Raw genomic sequence first — 20,124 nt, 5'->3', positions numbered from 1 at the left:
GATGAGCACTTAAGGTATGTGTATTACATGTCGTGTTTGTTTTAAAATCTTCCATGAATGATTCATCTTCATTTATTAATTAGAGTGATGTGCTTTACTCTGTCATTGTCCTGGAGAGGAGAGAAATACTCACTTCAGGGAACTGTTGCATAATTGTTTGCACTGCTTTATCAATGCATTGAAAGCACAAATACTCAAACACACACAGACATGTCTACTTTCTGCAAATTCAGACTGTGAAACTGACTATCTGACTTTTTTTATTGTGGTGATTAGTTAGCACCAATTCAGGGATTTGAGTCAAATAGTGTTGTTAACATATATTTGAAGTATTTGCTTGTTGATTCATGCACTTTTTGTTTATACTAATGAACAAACCTGTCCTTTCTGATGGAGATCATTTCCAAGCACTGTTAATTACTTAAGAATATATGAATCAAGTGCCTTGTATTAATATATTCCTTGTATGAACCATGTGCTTATTAAAGCAGGAACATGGCTTTTCTGTGTTTCTGTGTGTGTGTGTGTCTAACTTAGATTATTAGGTGCCACTTAGTCTGCATATGTACAAGAGCATGTTTAGACCAGAGGTGATAAGAAGGGTCGAACTGTGCTTCTTCCGACCTTGTGCTAAACTTCTGTCTATATAAACCTTGTGCGATGTGTTTATCATTGCTTCACGTTCAGCCTTGTGCTGGGAGTGAGCCCGATTGCAATTGTTGTTTGTCTAATAAATATACTTATATGCAGCTCCGAGTCCACCCCCTATAGTTCAATTAAATTCCTTCACTCTCGAATTATCTCCATCACTTTCTTTAAGATCTTGTAAGATCTTCTTTAGGATGTGTACATTCTAAATGCAATAAAGATTGAAATGCTGCACCTGAGTGGTTTTCTTGTGCAGTGATGACATGACATCCAAACATTGGTAAAATCTTGGTTAAGTGTGTGATATTCACAAAGACTAAAGTACAGCGACAAGCCCTGAGGAGACTTAAAGCAGCAATAAGGGGTTCTGTTCCAAAGCTAGCAAGCTAACTTCCTAAAAGACATGCATAAATCTTGCAAAAACCACCAACAGCCAAGTTGACACTGATAAAAGCTTAACTGGTGTCTTTTGGCAGTATAGCTGGCAATGTCATGCTGTGAAAGCTGTTCTTCCATTTTTGCAGGGTATTCCAGCCCGGTAGACAATCTACATAATGGATATCCTGGATGGCTAGTGGGAAAGACACAGGTGTTTATCTGTCCTTCACATGACCATATTCTATCAAAATGAATTTGAGGATGGTACCAAAAGTAGTTGCCTATAAAACCATTCCTCAAAAAGTGTCAAATTGTTGCATAGTGTTACTTTAAAGAGGCTCTCTAAATGTACATGTGTTTCACATAAAAGTGTTTGTGTGGTCTCGATGTCAGTGCCACAAAACCAACTCAAAGGGGCGCTATCCACTCCTCACCCAAGAAGTATGCTGTTACAGTTGTCGGTATTTTTCTTTTAGTGCCAAAAGCTTGGTGGAGACTCAAGAAACAGGCTTCATTCTTGCAATGATGCGCATCAAGGCAGAGAGGGAGGCTTCACTCAGAAGAGTCACCTATGTCTCTGATTAGACATTAAAACAGTCCAAGTTTAAGTATCCTATGTCTCTGATTAGACATTAAAACAGTCCAAGTTTAAGTATCCTATGTCTCTGATTAGATATTAAAACAGTCCAAGTTAAAGTATCCTTCATAGCATAACGGGGTGTCACCCAGTAGCCCAACCCTACAATGATCCTTAATTCTGATTTGCAGCTTTCACAGTTTACTTCCTAACAGTTCGTTCTCATCATGTTGGTTGTGATGGAATCGATAAGCACGCTTAAGTTGAAGAAGGGACCGGAGAGTTGAAGTCAGGATTCTGGAGTTTATATCGGCGTGTAGACCCCCTCTCAGCTTGGTGCTCAGAGCAAGGCCTACCTGATAGCAGAATGTGTTGGCATTTATACATTTCAGTCAGGTAGAATACAATAGGGGAGGGGATGACCACACCTATAAGTGAGAGGAAGGAGGAGACAGTGGGGTGAGGAGTTCACCTATGGGCGGAGGGGGTGATACCATGGCACAAAGGGTAGCAGGAAGGAGCCTATCTGGGGGGGGGGGAAGGGTTCACAAGCCACTTGTTCAGGTCTCAGTGAAACAGACAGAGTACACATCCAAAATGAGTTGCAGATACAAAATAAGGGGTTAAACAACAGAATAGCAATATTTCCAGGTCCATCAGTCCCCTATATGAGCATTTATATGCTCACACAATAACCACCACGCAACAGCCAATCAGAGCAGGAAACATCAATATATGTTAAGGATACAGATGATACAGAACAACAGTAGAATAGCTTTTTTGCAGTTCCATCAGTCCCCTATATGAGCATTTATATGCTCACACAAGAACCACCATGCAACAACAAATCAGGCCAGGAAAACATCAATATGCGGTTCCATCAGTCCCCTATATGAGCATTTCTATGCTCACACAAGAATTATCATGTAAACACCCAGAACCCATATGCAGAGTCCTTCTGCCATGTATGTGAGTATTCTGGGTGGGTATATATATATATATATATATATATATATAAATCTTTATTTCAGACGCCAAGTTCCATATAAAATAACAGACATACAACTATAAAAAAGAGAGAAAAACAAGAAGATACATAATACAGTTCATTAAAAAGTATGAAGACTTTTGTGCCAATGTCGTCTTAATGTCGAAGTAAATCGATAGCAGCTCTTTAGAGGGTTGACCAGAGCCTCTACTATACAGTTCTTAGATTTGTCCAGTCGACACATGAAACCATACATCAATTGTCTCAAGAGCGCCTCACAGGTTGGTACGTGCTTAGACACAAACAACTGACTAGCACTATGCCACCTAGGCACATGAAGCAGCAATCTAAAAGCATCATTGTAAGCTACTTTCAGTCTCTGTATGCTCCTTTTCCTGTGATTAGACCACAACTGAGCAGTGTACAATGGTGTTATGTAGGTTCTAAACAGGGAACATTTAACTGAGTCTGAGCACATAGAAAACTTCCTTAATAACATATTGGCCTGAGAATATATTTTACAGCGCTGTCGATATACATCTTTGTCATCTGTCCAATCATCAGAAATGACATGGCCCAGATATTTTATTTCCTCACAAACACCAAGGGGACTGCCAGATAAATAAAAGGTAGGAAAGGTTAATTTCCTGTCCTGATTACTTCTGACTATCATTATGTGGCTTTTCTTTGCATTATATTTTATATCATGATCTATGCCATATTGAGAGCACACCCTCAGCATCTGTTGTAGTCTCTACCATGACAAGAAGTGCTGAATCAGGAACACCAAGCATGTGGATGGCCGGTTGAAGAGTACAGGTGTCCATTGTGGTCATAGGGTTGTCAATAGTCCTTTAGTTAAGGGTGAGTGTGTGTATCTCTGGGGAAAGGTGGACAGTCCATCACCTCAGCCTGAGCCCACAGGACACACAGAGACAGGGAGGTGTTTAGATGCGGTGTGTTGGTGGCAGCTGATGCGGTTTCCCCTCACTCCCAATGGTCAGGGGAGGGGTAATCTTCTCCTCTGAATGGATGTGAAGTGTTGGGTGACCTCAGGGTCTGAATTCTTGGCTGTGGGGTACTTATCAAATCTCACACGAGAAACCAACAGTATGAGGGGTTAACAGAACATTCAAGCATTAACGCATTTGACTGTGAGAGAGGGGGAGGGGGGATGTTTGGTAACAGGAATGTGCAAGATTACTTGACAACGATCAAGGCACACGGCTTGGGCAAACTTACAGGGATAAGGGTGGAACAAACAAAGACAAAAGGCACAACTTCGACAAAATAAAAGGATAACATAAAATTGTGTAAGCACTAAAGGCACAAACTTCAACAAAATAAAAGGATAACATAAAATAGTGTAAGCACTGTCAGTAGATAAGTCACAAAGAGTCTTCAACTCCCCCTATACATAGGCGGAGATCCCGGGGGGGACGGGCCCCTACCATAAAGTTGTCCCCCCCAACAATCATTGGAAACAAAAAATGTTTTGCCTCATTCTCGAACGCAGTAAGAACATGTAAAGAAGTTTTTTCTAAACTCCATTTACGAAGTTCCAATCGATATGCACAAGTATACATAAGTTTAATAATGGATTGGCATGACAACGTGAACGTTTGCCGATAACACACGCATGCCGGTAATTAACACCGTTATGATAGCTAGCTAGACAGTCTAGGACACTGTCCTGTCAGGGGCAGGTTCATGCTAGTTAATAAAAGTAGGTCTACATCTCAGTGCCTCTCCAGATTAGTTAAATTAACTGAAGGTAAATTAATGTCATCTTTTCCTAAGCTGAATCGACTATGCTGGTATTGTAACATGAGGCGACAGTGGTACAGGAGGTAGATAAGTCATATTGAAATCAGAAGGTTGCTGGTTCGATTCCCTGTCGGGCTGTTTTATAACTTATTTTGAGCATCAAGTTCTCTTGAACTTTGGACATTATTTGTCTGTGAATAGATATTTCGTGTTAGTGCATTTAATGCTGTTTAGAGAATTCTAAAATGACTTTGAATTTTGTTTTGTAAATGTGATAAGAGAATTTGGTATTTAGCAGTTTATTACTCTCTGAAATTTGACCATGTATTGTCCCCCCCTACAATGAAATGGGATCTCCGCCCCTGCCCCTATATGATAGCTTGGATGCTATCACCATTGAAAAGTATATACAGGGTAAAGCAAGGCATTGTCAGACTTAAATCATACCAGACAATAAACAAAACAGTCAGTGGTCAAAAGTATGTCCTGGTATATTCTCGAAGTCGGTGAGTGGAATTGAGTCGTGTTAAGTCCATTCATACAACGGCTGGCCAGCCCATTTACACACACACACACACACACACACACACGCACACACACACGCACTTGTTCGCTCAGGACACGAGTTGACTGACTCGCGGGGAAACAAAGACAAGAGAAATGAATGTAGGTTACAACACGTATGCAACACACAACACATAGAGTTAGCACATGTCTGCCTCCTCGCTATTCAATGGTGTAATTTGACTATCAGACAGCGGCCGGTCACTTGAACAACGAGCATCATGGTTTGCTTTTACTTAAAAGGGGCACCCCAACGTATTGTGGGCCCAGCTAATGTATATCAATTCAGCTAATGGGCCAGATAGTGCTGTTTGAGCATGCGCAGTCGCTACTGATAGTCAAAGTTGCCCATTTAAGAACACAGGACAACACAGACCGACGCACATAGGCTTACACAATGAACATAAAACATGGGACAGACAAACACATATCACGCCGAAACAAACCTCAGAAACTGACTTTTCCTGGTCCTTTTAATGAACAATAAAGTCAATTGTAGCAAACGGGACTTTTTCTATGTGCAGAGTTTTTGTTTGATGTGAGAGCTCTATTTCATCCGTACAGGACCAAGTTAGCTACCCCGTTTTGAGAGATTCCGATGGCAGACTTGTCTCAGTTTATACAGCGTTATAAACAGAGGCCACCGTGACTCTGACACAATGTTGTTTAGACACTTGCACCTTCCAAATAGGGCGTCAGTCGATGCTGCGCGTAATGAATATTGGGACTAAGCCGTAGCGCCGGATTTCGCTCTGATAGGCTAATGCCTGGACCGGCACGATGGCTGGTCAGAGAGACTCTCTTGTACCGGCACGATGACTCGGTCAGAAAGAGTCTGTCTCTCACTCTCAAACAAAGTTTGCACATAGAATTAGCGTAAATCGCTTACCTGTCCCGTTCACAATGCTTGAGCGTCGGCTTGGATTCTCTGCTGATTTGGAGAGATGAAACTCCCGGCAAGAAGGACCATATAATGGAATCTATAAGCACACTTAAGTTGAAGAAGGGACCGGAGAGTTGAAGTCAGGTTTCTGGAGTTTATTTCGGCGTGGAGACCCCCTCTCAGCTTGGTGCTCAGAGCAAGGCCTACCTGATAGCAGAATGTGTTGGCATTTATACATTTCAGTCAGGTAGAATAATATAGGGGAGGGGATGACCACACCTATAGTGAGAGGAAGGGGGGACAGTGGGGTGAGGGGTTCACCTATGGGCGGAGGGGGTGATACCATGGCACAAAGGGTAGCAGGAAGGAGCCTATCTGGGGGGGGGGGGGTTCACAAGCCACTTGTTCAGGTCTCAGTGAAACAGACAGAGTACACATCCAAAATGAGTTGCAAGATACAAAATAAGGGGTTAATGTCTTACAACAACAGAATAGCAATATTTCCAGTTCCATCAGTTGTGTCCATCCCACAGCTGAGCATGCCATGTTGGTGGTGTTCTCCGAGCAGTGTGTGCTGCGTGACCTCTGGTTTACTGGAGACTATGAACCCCTCGGGGTGATCCCAGGTGGAAGGACAGCTTGTCAACTGTTACATGTCTGTATATCAAGGTTTCATTCACTTTGTGTTCACTAAATGTGAATTAAATGGAAAAGCTTGACATGAAGCTTATAAGTTTGAAATACATGTGAAACAAACTAACTTCTGAGTCAGACTCAGACTCAAACTCACTGTTAAGCGCAAGTGTCTAAAACATAATGCCTCCAAAAAAAAGTGTCCTGACTACTCGTGTTGCTACTTTGCAGTTGGGCATTTAGTTGCGGAAGTCTCAAGGTCAATTAGTGACGTAATGACCTTTGTGCTGAATTCATTGTGCCCTAACCGCTGGATGAGCCTCACGGTGACTGACTCGGGGAAAGGAACATGTTCCAGGGGAATCACAAACTGCTGATTACTTATTACGTCAGATCAAATCATACAACAAAAATACTGATTATGTGTCCGACTCTATCTACACACAGCTAAATCACATTAGATAAAAGTCAAACCAATAGTTTGTGACGTACAACTGTCCATCAACATTACTCTATGCACACTACCACAACTCGTAGTGCAACTACATATAGATTTTTGTCATTTAAAACATGACAATGTGTCTGTTTGTTTGTGCTTTAGTGTATCCATGAAGGGATATTTTAGTAATTCAGTCTGTGCAAAATTAATAAGAATAATTAGAAAGGAAGACATAGGACAGAATTTACCCATGATGCTAAGAGGCTATCCTCCATGGTCATACCCCTTTTGGTTTTAATAAAGCATGTGCTTGTTGACAAGGCAATCACTGAGTTGGGACAACCTGCCAAGGGTAAGTTCATGTATCTTTTACAAATGACAGAAAAACACATTGCGGGGTAGTGGTTGTTGAATGCCTGCCTGTTGACAGAGACAAATGTATTTACTTTAGTGCCTTTGGTTGTGTCTTTGGCAAATGCTAAGAGGATAATGCATAGTGCAGCAGGGAGGGCAGCATGAAGACTATGGTGAGATATAACTGTACTTAGACTTAGATATAATTGTAGATGGCAGCCAGAGGAGAATTATGTAAATAATTAGATTAGACTATTGTAGCATGGCTAATTTATCTATTAGATTTCGGCTAGTTCCTGACCTCCTCAGTGCAGATATGATGGGACATCTTACTCTGATCCTTTTATTGACGGTTGGACCCACTCTGTGTGTGTCTGTGTGTTACAGAAATGGCCCGTGTGCTGTGTGTTCTGATCGTGGGGCTGAGTGTTTGTGTGCTGGCACAGGTGTCTGCAGGTGAGTCAAATCCTCTCTGACTGTGTGGAAGAATGTTCACTCTTTTCAAGTATTGCAATGGGATAACAATTTTATAATTAATGAAAATAATCTAATTCTAAATGTAGTTATAAATTGTAAAATACATACTGAGAATTCAGTGGCATGATGCAAAACCAGAACAATATGTCGACATATATTTCACTCTCAGAATAATATGTTTGTGTAATGGGTACTCTCAAATCTTTCTCAGAATTTGTTAGAAATGTACTGGTACATGTTGCTAATTCAGTACCATTCAAATCAATGAAATGCACTTATATAGCAGCGGAGTAAAAGGAGTATACATATTTGCAGATACCCAGCTTATTATACGGTTACTTGCCAAAACGATGGAAGACATTCCTCCAAAATACATCTTTTACTTTTTTTTGTTTTTTGTTTCGAGACTTTCCGTTACGTTAAATGACCGGACTACTTGCGGAATTAAAAAGCACAAAACACGTTGCCACTGACAGCGGTCATTCATTTTTCACAGCGGTCGATATAACATTCGGAACATTCTGAGGAGCTGCATAATAAACAAAGATAACTTGATACCACAGCGATTGCTCAGAACGATAGTACAATAAAACGAGGATATCAAACAACAGCAAATGAATGACTGTCAGTGAAGTGCTTCAGCAATATGTGTGTACCCGTATGCTTCTACACACGCCAGCCAAGATAAACCAGTTCAGATTGATATGTAGTGATGTAGAAATCACTGTTGCTGGTTAAAAGTCCAACAAAAGTGTGTTGCCTCCGCCATTAAGCCGTGGTGAAGACGCGCCTATGAAACGCAACATCACAGGGGACTAGAACTGACTGTAACCAAACACGACTGGAAGGCCATCATAGAAAGGCCGTGGCAAAAACACCCCTTTAAACCAGACGCTTCACATTAGCATAATGCAAAATCATAAGAATATCTGTATGTTTTACTATCATAATATTTAATACTTATCTATGCCTATACTTAAAAGATACTCTCAAATGTTTTTTTGTGATTTACACTGTAGTTATGTTTTGATGATTTGCAGCATGAGCATGTGTGTGTGTGTGTGTGTGTGTGTGTGTGTGTGTGTGCGTTTATTATCACTCATAGAGACCTTGAGTAGCAGTTCCGTACTGATAGCCATCAGTGATCAGTATTTCTGATGAATTAGAAAATAAGTTAGATAGACAATTACAATTGTATCACAATTCATTTGAAATGGAGTTATAATTTGGTAAATCTGAAATTTCAGTGGCATAGTGCAAAGCCAAAACAGTGTGTTTACATATATTTCACTATCATCAAAAATATTTTTTTACAGGTACTCTCAATTGTTTTTTTGTTGTTATTTACACTGTTGTTAACCTGTTTGTGTGTGTATTTATTATCACTCACAGAGACCTTGAGTAGAAGGTCCGTTCTGAGAGCCATAAGAGATGCCAAAAAAATCATTGATGATGCCTACACATACTCTCGGGCGGAGTAAGTGTGAGACCATACATGATTGAGCATTGAAGTGTGTGTTTGTGTGCAATGGACACTGATGCTATTTGTTGTGTGTGTGTGTGTGTGTGTGTGTCTGTCTGTGTGTGTGTGTGTGTGTATGTGTGTGTGTGTGTGTGTGTGTGTGTGTGTGTGTGTGTGTGTGTGTGTGTGTACGTGTGCAGGACTCTGAGGCGTGTGAGGAGTAGGACAGACCTTAACCCATCTGACCTCCTGCGTTTGGTGAAGCAGCCGGCTCGAGAGACGCGCTCGGCAGTGAGAGCAGCAGACTACCTGGAGTACACGCTCCAGCTCCTGCAGGACAGACACCACATCCACAAGCGCTCCCTCAATGCTACAGGTACACACACACACACACACACACACACACACACAAACAGACGGACACACACACATACACACATTCACACACAGAAAGACACACACACACACACACATGCATTATACGTCTGTGTTTGTGACAGATCTGATCAGCGCAGAGGATCTGCAGACCATCGCTCGTCTGACTGGATGTGCTGCCCGTGTGCGTCAACCGAATTGTAAAACCACACCCCACCTAAACCAGTACCGCACAACTACCAGCGTCTGCAATAACAGGTACACACACACACACACACGCATAAACACATGCACAGTGCTTTGAAAGTGCTTTTCTCATGTACTGAAAACAGACACGCATCAATCCTAAGAGTGTGTTCACAGTGTATGTGTGTGTGTGTGGTGTGTGTGTGTGTGTGTGTGTTCAAATTCGTGCTTTCTCAGGAAGTTTCCCCGCCGTGGCTCCTCCAACACTCCTTTTCTGCGCTTGCTTCCCGCTGAGTATCAAGATGGCGTCAACCTACCACAGGGCTGGGACCCCATGCTGCAGCGCAATGGAGCCCTGCTGCCACTTGTATGTTTGTATGTTTCCGTGTGGTGTGTGCATGTGTGGGTATGTGTGTGTGTGTGTGTGTGTGTGTATGGGGAATGGATATCAACAATCAATTCATCAACAAATCAGCCTTTTATTCCAAAATTTGTTACATAATCTACACATAAACTAACTTTGTCAACAGTCAAAATTCCAGCATCATGAAGATGAACCTGTGAGCAATCATTCATTCCCTAAGTTTTATGTGTCTATGTCTTCACCTTTTCTTTCTCTCTCCCTCCCTCTTTCTTTCGCTGCGTCTGTTTGTTTTCTTTCAGGTGAGGCTCGTTTCCAACCGTATCTTAAGCACAGCTAACGAGGATGTAGTGAGTGACAATCTCTACACACATCTGATCACCATCTTCGGTCAGTGGACGGACCATGATCTCACCTTTACGCCTCACTCCCCGAGCATAAGCTCCTTCAACAGCGGCATCAACTGTCATGGGAGCTGTGAGCATACAGAGCCGTGTTTCCCCATCCGTGTATGTTATCATTCAGAATATCCCTACAGCTTTCCATCAGTACATTTGCATATAAGCTAAATCCATAAGGTAATAGTAGAAACTAGAAGTAGAGAACTGGTAAATAATCATATTGAAACTTCAATAATAATTGTTATTATTATTATTTATTATTATAGTTTTTTTTTAAACAATTTTAGTGAATTGGAATTTTAGTCACAGCAATAAATAAATAAATAAATAAATAAAAAATGCACATGACTCCTAAGTCTTTTCAACACGCAGATTCCTCCCAATGACAAACGCTTCGGCCAGAACTCTGACGAGTGCATCCCATTTTTCCGTTCGGCTCCGGCTTGCGGGACTGGCAACACCGGACATATTTTCGGAGCTGCCAACGTGCGGGAGCAACTAAATGCCCTGACGGCCTTCCTGGATGTGGGGCAGGTGTACGGTGCAGATGAGGGGCTGGCACGTGACCTGCGTGATCTTACCACTGACAGCGGACTGCTGCGTGTGAATGACAGATTCAATGACAATGGACGTGAGCTGCTGCCCTTCTCTCGTATGAAGGACCTGTGTGCCAGCCGTGGGAGAATCACCAACGATGCCAATGCTGAAGAGGTGCCCTGCTTCATAGCTGGTAAGTATGCACACGTGTGTGTATGTCTACTTACTGATTTATTTCTTGCTGCGAAATCAATACAGTGCAAAAGCTAACACTTGTGTATGTTTATCTGCGCTTGTACAGGGGATGTACGTGTGGATGAGAGCATGGGGCTGACATGCATTCACACTATGATGATGCGTGAACACAACCGTCTGGCACGCGCTCTGGCTAAACTTAACCCCCAATGGAGTGGAGAGACCCTCTTCCAGGAGGCTCGCAAGATCATGGGTGGCTACCACCAGGTGTGTGTGTGTGAGTGAGTGAGCGGCGCGGCCAGCCCACGATTAGGGATGTGGACTTGGAGATGGTGGTTAAAAGAATTGCCGGAGCAGTGGTTCACTTTCTTAAATGCAAAAGATTTATTTTCTTTCCAGGTTCTGGATTTAGCAAAAGTACGAATAAGCACAAAACAAAGTACTTCAAACAAAAACAAAGTTTCAATATCACCATGTAGCGTAACAGTGTTACCGTGACAGACAACTCCTCGCAGCAGGAAAGCTGTCCTTCTACCTCAACCTCTTGAATGGCACTGAGCTAGCCTCTTAAGAAGGCCTAGCTATTGCCCCTAATTGGCCTAATAGGGCCAACCCATGGATATGGGGAAGCAAAGCACATTGTGCATATATTAACAAAACCATTCATTCATGAATTATACATTCAAATAACATATCTCCATATAAATCACTCAAACACCATTTAACCCAATAGCAAATCACCATACAATGCATAGTTATTACCTAAGTGAAATGTGAACACGACAAACACCCCTGTGACATAATGCCCCGCTCCCTCCACAAGTGACAAGACGTAAAAGTGTTATCCCAGCGCGAGGGCGCTTTCGCGTTGGGACCAGTAGCCTATGTGAGAGCGTGAAAACAAGGAAGTGTGAGTACATGTATGTTCACCAGTTTATGGATGTTATTGCAATGCAAATGGATGAGAATGTGGCTACCCAGTATGTAAATCAGTATAATTGAGCAATAGCAGGTGTATGCAAATATTATGTATGAGTAATGTAGCATATATCGCGGCAGACCAAACAATAGCCTACACCAATTTGCGGTAAACACCCGACACCATTACAATCTCACATCGTGTAACACACAAACACCACAAACCCACAAAACACCCCACAACACTCCCAACAATGTTTATAGATCACATAGACTGCGATCTCCCGGAAGACGCTGTGTAATTGTGGCTGCGTGCGTGCGTGCGTGTGTGTGAGAATGAATAGAGTCCATGTCAATGTCGCACTCGCGGTAAAACAGTCCGGAATGTTCCAAACAGTGAGAAGGGAAATGTTCAGCTTCTCACAGTGTGTGTGTGTGTGTGTGTGTGTGTGTTTGTGTTCATGAAAGGTATTTCAAGGTTTGTGTAGGTACATGCGTGTGCCATATTGTAGCATCACAGTTCATATCATTATGAATATCCTGTATGAGTCTCTAAAGCTACGGATAGCTACATGATGTGTGACAACTACAGATATCATAAAACAGACAGCATATTACTGTTTGCCAATACCATGTGCCACATTGCTTACCCCTTTTGCTCACAGGTGATCACGTTCCGTGACTACCTGCTCCACATCGTTGGGCCAGATATCCTTAATGGACCTGAGATTGGCCCTTTTCCTGGTTATGATGAGAATGTGGACCCGTCCATCTCAAATGTGTTCGCCACTGCAGCCTACCGCTTCGCTCACCTGGCTATACAGCCCTTCATGTTCCGCCTGGATGAGAACTATCAGGAGCACCCAAAGTGGCCCAGTGTGCTGGTCCACCATAACTTTTTTGTGCCCTGGAGGCTGGTCTTCGAGGGTGAGAGAACATAGCATTGATCTGCTAGTCTACAAACAACATGGGTGTCACAGTGAAAGAAACAATGAATCCTAAAACTGAGTTGCTATCGGGTACAACATGGGATAGATAACACATTTTCATTCACACTCCCGTTCCCATTCAGTCTTCCATAATGAATGTAATGGGTGTCGTGTATTCCCACCAGACCATATTAAACAGGGTGCTATGGAGCGCTAGCTTATGGAAGCATCTTAACACGGCATAGTTACTCGAATGTCTAATATGAACTCATTTTAATATGAAGTGAATAGGAAGTCGTGTTAATATAAGCTGTACAGGCACCCAGAGCTTTCTCTAGCTTTGGGGAACCATCTTCACAGTTGTAGCTGCTAGGGCGTGATGAACTCATGTTAATATGTTGGAACATGAGCTTGTTGTTAATATGAAGCTGCACACTGCCTGACTGCTGCTGCTGAGTGTTGGGAAGAGGAGCGCAGCGAATCGCTGTCATTGCTAACCGTAGCCAACCACTCATGTCTCATTCACCACATATTTAGCTGCTAAGCTACATCAACAGCTGTAATAATGAGTGCCTGGGCAGAGTGACTGTGAGTAGGCGGGTAATAAGGTAGACAGGCAGGTAGGGCATCTGTCGGCGGGGAAAACGTATTTACTAAGGAATCCGTATTGAAACCGGAAGTCGTCACTTTACTCTGTTTGATTAGGACCTTTACTTTTTAGTTGAGAAGTTGTGTTGATCGCCTGACATTCAAACGATCGGTTTTCTTTAAATTATTATTATTTTTGTGAAGTTATACGGCTTATGTGAATGAAGCTATCTACACGACTTTTTATATGTCTACATTGACTCGGTTAGTTGTTCATGTGGTACACGAATGTTGCAGAGTATTGTAGGTCTTAACTGAAGCTTTCCATTATTGTTAGGTTGCTGCTAACGCTTAGACCAACAATCCATTGGAACACATAGTAGCTAGCTAGCCTCGCTGCTAATAAGTATAACGTTAGCATGCTGATATGAATTGACCCATGCTGCTAACGCTTAGACCAACAATCCATTGGAACACATAGTAGCTAGCTAGACTCGCTGCTAATAAGTATAACGTTAGCATGCTGATATGAATTGACCCATGCTGCTAACGCTTAGACCAACAATCCATTGGAACACATAGTAGCTAGCTAGCCTCGCTGCTAATAAGTATAACGTTAGCATGCTGATATGAATTGACCCATTATAGTCAGGTGGCTTAATGCTCAATTGACTTGTTAACCAAACTTTTACAAAGTCATACAACTAAACACACAAGTGACTTGTTAACCGAACTTTTACGAAGCTATATGACCAAACACAAAGCTAGCACTGTTAATTCCGTTATAGCTAGCTAGGTCAATTAGCTCGCCTAAGATACTGCAATTTAAGCTAACCAATTACCTCATTTCCCCCAAAACCCATCGATTGTGTGTGTTTGTGATGTGTAACATATATCCTTTATCAGTCATTCAAGTTATTTACGTTTATTTACCGCTAGCGATTACACCACACAAGTGTAATTCAATTGCTAGCTAGCTAGCTAGGTAAATTAGCTCGCGTAAGATACTTTAATTTTTAGCTTACCTATTACCTAATTATCACACAAAAAACATCGATTACGTGTGTTTGTGATGTGTAACATATATCCTTAATCAGTCATTCAAGTTATTAACGTTTATTTACCGCTAGCGATTACAAGTGTAATTCAATCGCTATTAATGTTAACGTGACACAACATTAAAAGTCAGGCATCGACATGGTTCCTAAAGAATAAATCAAAGGTCCCTGTCCATTTCTGTTCAGGACATGTGACAAGTTTTATCCAACCAGAGACCGGAGTAAAGTGACGATATCCGGTTTCAACACGGATTCTTTAGGAAATACGTTTTCCCCGCCGACAGCATCCAATCATTTAATTTGGACTGAAGGAAATTATTGGACGGGTTTTTTACGGCCTTACGACTGCCACAGATGATGATTTTTTTCTTTTTAATATCAAAGCATTTGATTTATTCATTGCTGTCAAGAGGTAAAGAGAATTTTCAAGAAATAAAACAAAAATGCTTCTGAAATGCGATAATCTAAAACATGAGCTTTCTGTGTCTCCTTGTAGGAGGCATTGACCCTGTGATCAGGGTCTGGTGGGCCGTCAGGCAAAGCTCAACACTCAAGACCACATGATGATTGATGCGCTACGTGAGCGCCTCTTTGAGCTCCTGGATCATGTGGCGCTGGACCTGGCTGCTCTTAACATGCAAAGGGGACGCGACCATGGCCTTCCTGGTGTGTGTTCTTATCTCCTTGAGATCGCATCCCAAAATATAAGTGCTTAAAGAATGTCCCTTCACGCCTGTAACTCTCATATCATACATGAGAAGGCTTGTCTTACATCCACTGCATTTGTCCTCTCCGATTTAATACTCTCTGTTAATGTGAATGCATCTATCTGTCAAACATCATCTCACCATACACTACTCTCTCCTCCTTTCTATTCCATTTAACACATCTTTCCCATGATATTATAATTACATTTGTAGTCCTGACATGTGCTAATAGATGTTTATGTAAACTAAATGACAAAATAGTATTTAACACCAAACTATAGTCCTCTAGAGCTCTCTGTTGGCAGTACAGAGAATGGCACCCAGAGACATGAGTGGCTAATGTAAATCATCTCACTTTCCAGGCTACAACAGCTGGCGTGGGTTCTGCGGCCTGTCCCAGCCTCGCACACTGGAGGAGCTGGCCGCGGTCATGCACAACACAGAGCTGGCCCACCGGCTAATGGAGCTCTACGGCACCGTGGACAACATTGACGTTTGGCTGGGTGGCGTGGCCGAACCCTTTGTGAACGGAGGCCGTGTGGGACCGCTGTTCGCCTGCATCATTGCCAGGCAGTTCCAGAGGATCCGCCAGGGTGATAGGTCAGCACACACACACACACATCCTCTTTCTTCATTCTTTAACATACACCCACAGATTATTGTGTAAAACTGTATATTAATATTTTGTGTGTGTGTGTGCATCAGGCTGTGGTGGGAGAATGATGATGTGTTCACCGAAGCCCAGCGTGAGTCTTTGCGAGCGACGTCTCTGTCTCGCATCATTTGTGACAACACCGGGATTACTGAGGTGCCTGAGAACCCCTTCACGTACCGTCTCCATGGGGCTGGATACACACGCTGTGAGGACATTCCAGCCTTCGACCTGAGTCCCTGGAGAGCCAAAGGTAAGATACTAACGTAACAGAGACAAATAGAGAGGCAGAGAGAACGAGAAGCAGAGGGAGGATGATGTATGTATTTAGAGGTCTGAGTAAAGTAGTAGAGTGTGTGTGTGTGTGTGTGTGTGTGTGTGTGAGTAAAAGCTGGGTGTATGTGTGCGTGTGTTCTGAATAATAATTGTCAAGAGAAGAAGAATCTTCCTGTGTGTACATGTTTGGGTATTTGTGTAATACTATGTTTGTCTTGGCAGGTGAGGAAAAAGGACATCCCGGCCACGGCAAAGTTGGACCCCAAGGTGAGAGGCAATCAGTCAACAATCTTATCTTTATCTATGCCTTATAAGCTTACTGTCTCTGCTTCTGTAGAACCATCACCATGCATATTAAACCACACATTAGCACAGAGATAATGATTGCAACATAACGGCGTCTTCCCTGTGAGTGAGAAACATAACTGAAATAGAGCTCTACAGAATTTGAACATTTGAATTCTCCTCTCTCGCTTAGGACCCCCTGGCCCCCAAGGCCCCGCAAGGCCCCCAGGATCAAATGGCGCTGCTGCTCGTGCTGCCTTCGCCGTGCGCCTGGGCTACAACTTCCCACACCCAGGCAAGCCGATCGCCTTCAAGAACGTCATCTACAATGGCCAGGACCTGTACAACACTAAGACAGGCGTGTTCACGTGCACACAGCCGGGCGTCTACCAGTTTGACTTCCACTGCACGCTCTACCAGAATGTGGGCAACGTGGACCTGCGCCACAACGACAAGCTGGTGCTCCACTCCTTCACCACGCAGCAGAGCGGCTACGTGACGGCCACCGGGGGCACCATTCTGCAGCTGGCGACCGGGGACACCGTCTACCTCAGCGCCAACTACGGCGGTAACGGCCTGACCGCCGACAGCTTCTTCTCTGGGCACATTCTCTTCTCCGTCTAACGGGCAGAAGTTACGTGCCGGCGGCTCAGGCCTCCACATCCCCACATGCTCTCATCGTCTGTCCTCCTCTCTTACTCTTCTTTCCCTCTTCTTGTCTCTGATCTTCTCCCAATCACTCCTCTCCTCTTCCTCCGTCACTCAGGTCAGTGAAAATAAGATGAAGGATGTGCACTTAAGGTATGTGTATTACATGTCGTGTTTAATTTTGTTTTAAAATCTTCCATGAATGATCCATCTTCATTTATTAATTAGAGTGATGTGCTTTACTCTGTCATTGTCCTGGAGAGGAGAGAAATACTCACTTCAGGGAACTGTTGCATAATTGTTTGCACTGCTTTATCAATGCATTGAAAGCACAAATACTCAAACACACACAGACATGTCTACTTTCTGCAAATTCAGACTGTGAAACTGACTATCTGACTTTTTTTATTGTGGTGATTAGTTAGCACCAATTCAGGGATTTGAGTCAAATAGTGTTGTTAACATATATTTGAAGTATTTGCTTGTTGATTCATGCTCTTTTTGTTTATACTAATGAACAAACCTGTCCTTTCTGGTGGAGATCATTTCAAAGCACTGTTAATTACTTAAGAATATATTAATCAAGTGCCTTGTATTAATATATTCCTTGTATGAACCATGTGCTTATTAAAGCAGGAACATGGCTTTTCTGTGTTTCTGTGTGTGTGTGTGTCTAACTTAGATTATTAGGTGCCACTTAGTCTGCATATGTACAAGAGCATGTTTAGACCAGAGGTGATAAGAAGGGTCGAACTGTGCTTCTTCCGACCTTGTGCTAAACTTCTGTCTATATAAACCTTGTGCGATGTGTTTATCATTGCTTCACGTTCAGCCTTGTGCTGGGAGTGAGCCCGATTGCAATTGTTGTTTGTCTAATAAATATACTTATATGCAGCTCCGAGTCCACCCCCTATAGTTCAATTAAATTCCTTCACTCACAAATGATCTCCATCACTTTCTTTAAGATCTTGTAAGATCTTCTTTAGGATGTGTACATTCTAAATGCAATAAAGATTTAAATGCTGCACCTGAGTGGTTTTCTTGTGCAGTGATGACATGACATCAGAACATTGTTAAAATCTTGGTTAAGTGTGTGACATTCACAAAGACTAAAGTACAACGAACAAGCCCTGAGGAGACTTTTGGCAGTATAGCTGGCAATGTCATGCTGTGAAAGCTTTTCTTCCATTTTTGCAGGGTATTCCAGCCCGGTAGACAGAACTACATAGGGCATATCCTGGATGGCTAGTGGGAAAGACACAGGTCTTTATCTGTCCTTCACATGACCATATTCTATCAAAATGAATTTGAGGATGGTACCAAAAGTAGTTGCCTATAAAACCATACCTCAAAAAGTGTCAAATTGTTGCATAGTGTTACTTTAAAGAGGCTCTCTAAATGTACATGTGTTTCACATAAAAGTGTTTGTGCGGTCTCGATGTCAGTGCCACAAAACCAACTCAAGGGGGCGCTATCCACTCCTCACCCAAGAAGTATGCTGTTACAGTTGTTGGTATTTTTCTTTTAGTGCCAAAAGCTTGGAGGAGACTCAGTCGGAGAATGATCAGTCAAGAAACAGGCTTCATTCTTACAATGATGTGCATCAAGGCAGAGAGGGAGGCTTCACTCAGAAGAGTCACCTATGTCTCTGATTAGACATTAAAACAGTCCAAGTTTAAGTATCCTATGTCTCTGATTAGATATTAAAACGGTCCAAGTTAAAGTATCCTATGTATCTGATTAGACATTAAAACAGTCCAAGTTTAAGTATCCTATGTATCTGATAAGACATTAAAACAGTCCAAGTTTAAGTATCCTATGTCTCTGATTAGATATTAAAACAGTCCAAGTTTAAGTATCCTTAATAGCATAACGGGGTGTCACCCAGTAGCCCGACCCTACAATGATCCTTAATTCTGATTTGCAGCTCTTTCACAGTTTACTTCCTAACAGTTTATTCCTAACAGTTCGTTCTTATCATGTTGGTTGTGTCCATCCCACACGGCTGAGTATGCCATGTTGGTGGTGTTCTCCGAGCAGTGTGTGCTGCGTGATCCATTGTTTACTGGAGACTATGAACCCCCACGGGTGATCCCAGGTGGAAGGACAACTTGTCAACTGTTACATGTCTGTATATCAAGGTTTCATTCACTTTGTGTTCACTAAATGTGAATTAAATGAAAAAGCTTGACATGAAGCTTATACGTTTGAAATACATGTGAAACAAACTAACTTCTGAGTCAGACTCAAACTCACTGTTAAGCGAGGGATATTTTAGTAATTCAGTCTGTGCAAAATGACAGGGAGAATAATTAGAAAGGAAGACATTGGACAGAATTTACCCATGATGCTAAGAGGCTATCCTCCATGGTCATACCCCTTTTGGTTTAAATAAAGCATGTGCTTGTTGACAAGGCAATCACTGAGTTGGGACAACCTGCCAAGGGTAAGTTCATGTATCTTTTACAAATGACAGAAAAACACATTGCGGGTAGTGGTTGTTGAATGCCTGCCTGTTGACAGAGACAAATGTATTATACAAACTTTAGTGCCTTTGGTTGTGTCTTTGGCAAATGGAAAGAGGATAATGCATAGTGCAGCAGGGAGGGCAGCATGAAGACTATGGTGAGATATAACTGTACTTAGACTTAGATATAATTGTAATGGACAGCCAGAGGAGAATCATGTAAATAATTAGATTAGACTATTGTAGCATGGCTAATTTATCTATTAGATTTGTCTAGTTCCTGACCTCCTCAGTGCAGATATGAGGGGACATCTTACTCTGATCCTTTTATTGACGGTTGGACCCACTCTGTGTGTGTGTGTGTTACAGAA

At 42.3% G+C, this 20,124-nt stretch overlaps 1 pseudogene; it reads left to right on the top strand.

Annotated features, from left to right (window-relative positions):
* Window positions 1-7,543: 7,543 nt before the first annotated feature.
* On the top strand, window positions 7,544-17,418 carry LOC116221153 (annotated as a pseudogene).
* The last annotated feature ends 2,706 nt before the right edge of the window (window positions 17,419-20,124 follow it).

This window comes from Clupea harengus, chromosome 7, assembly GCF_900700415.2.
Source record: "Clupea harengus chromosome 7, Ch_v2.0.2, whole genome shotgun sequence".
Lineage (NCBI taxonomy): Eukaryota > Metazoa > Chordata > Actinopteri > Clupeiformes > Clupeidae > Clupea > Clupea harengus.
Note: the sequence above shows the minus strand (reverse complement) of the source record. Positions and strands in the feature narration are given on the sequence as shown.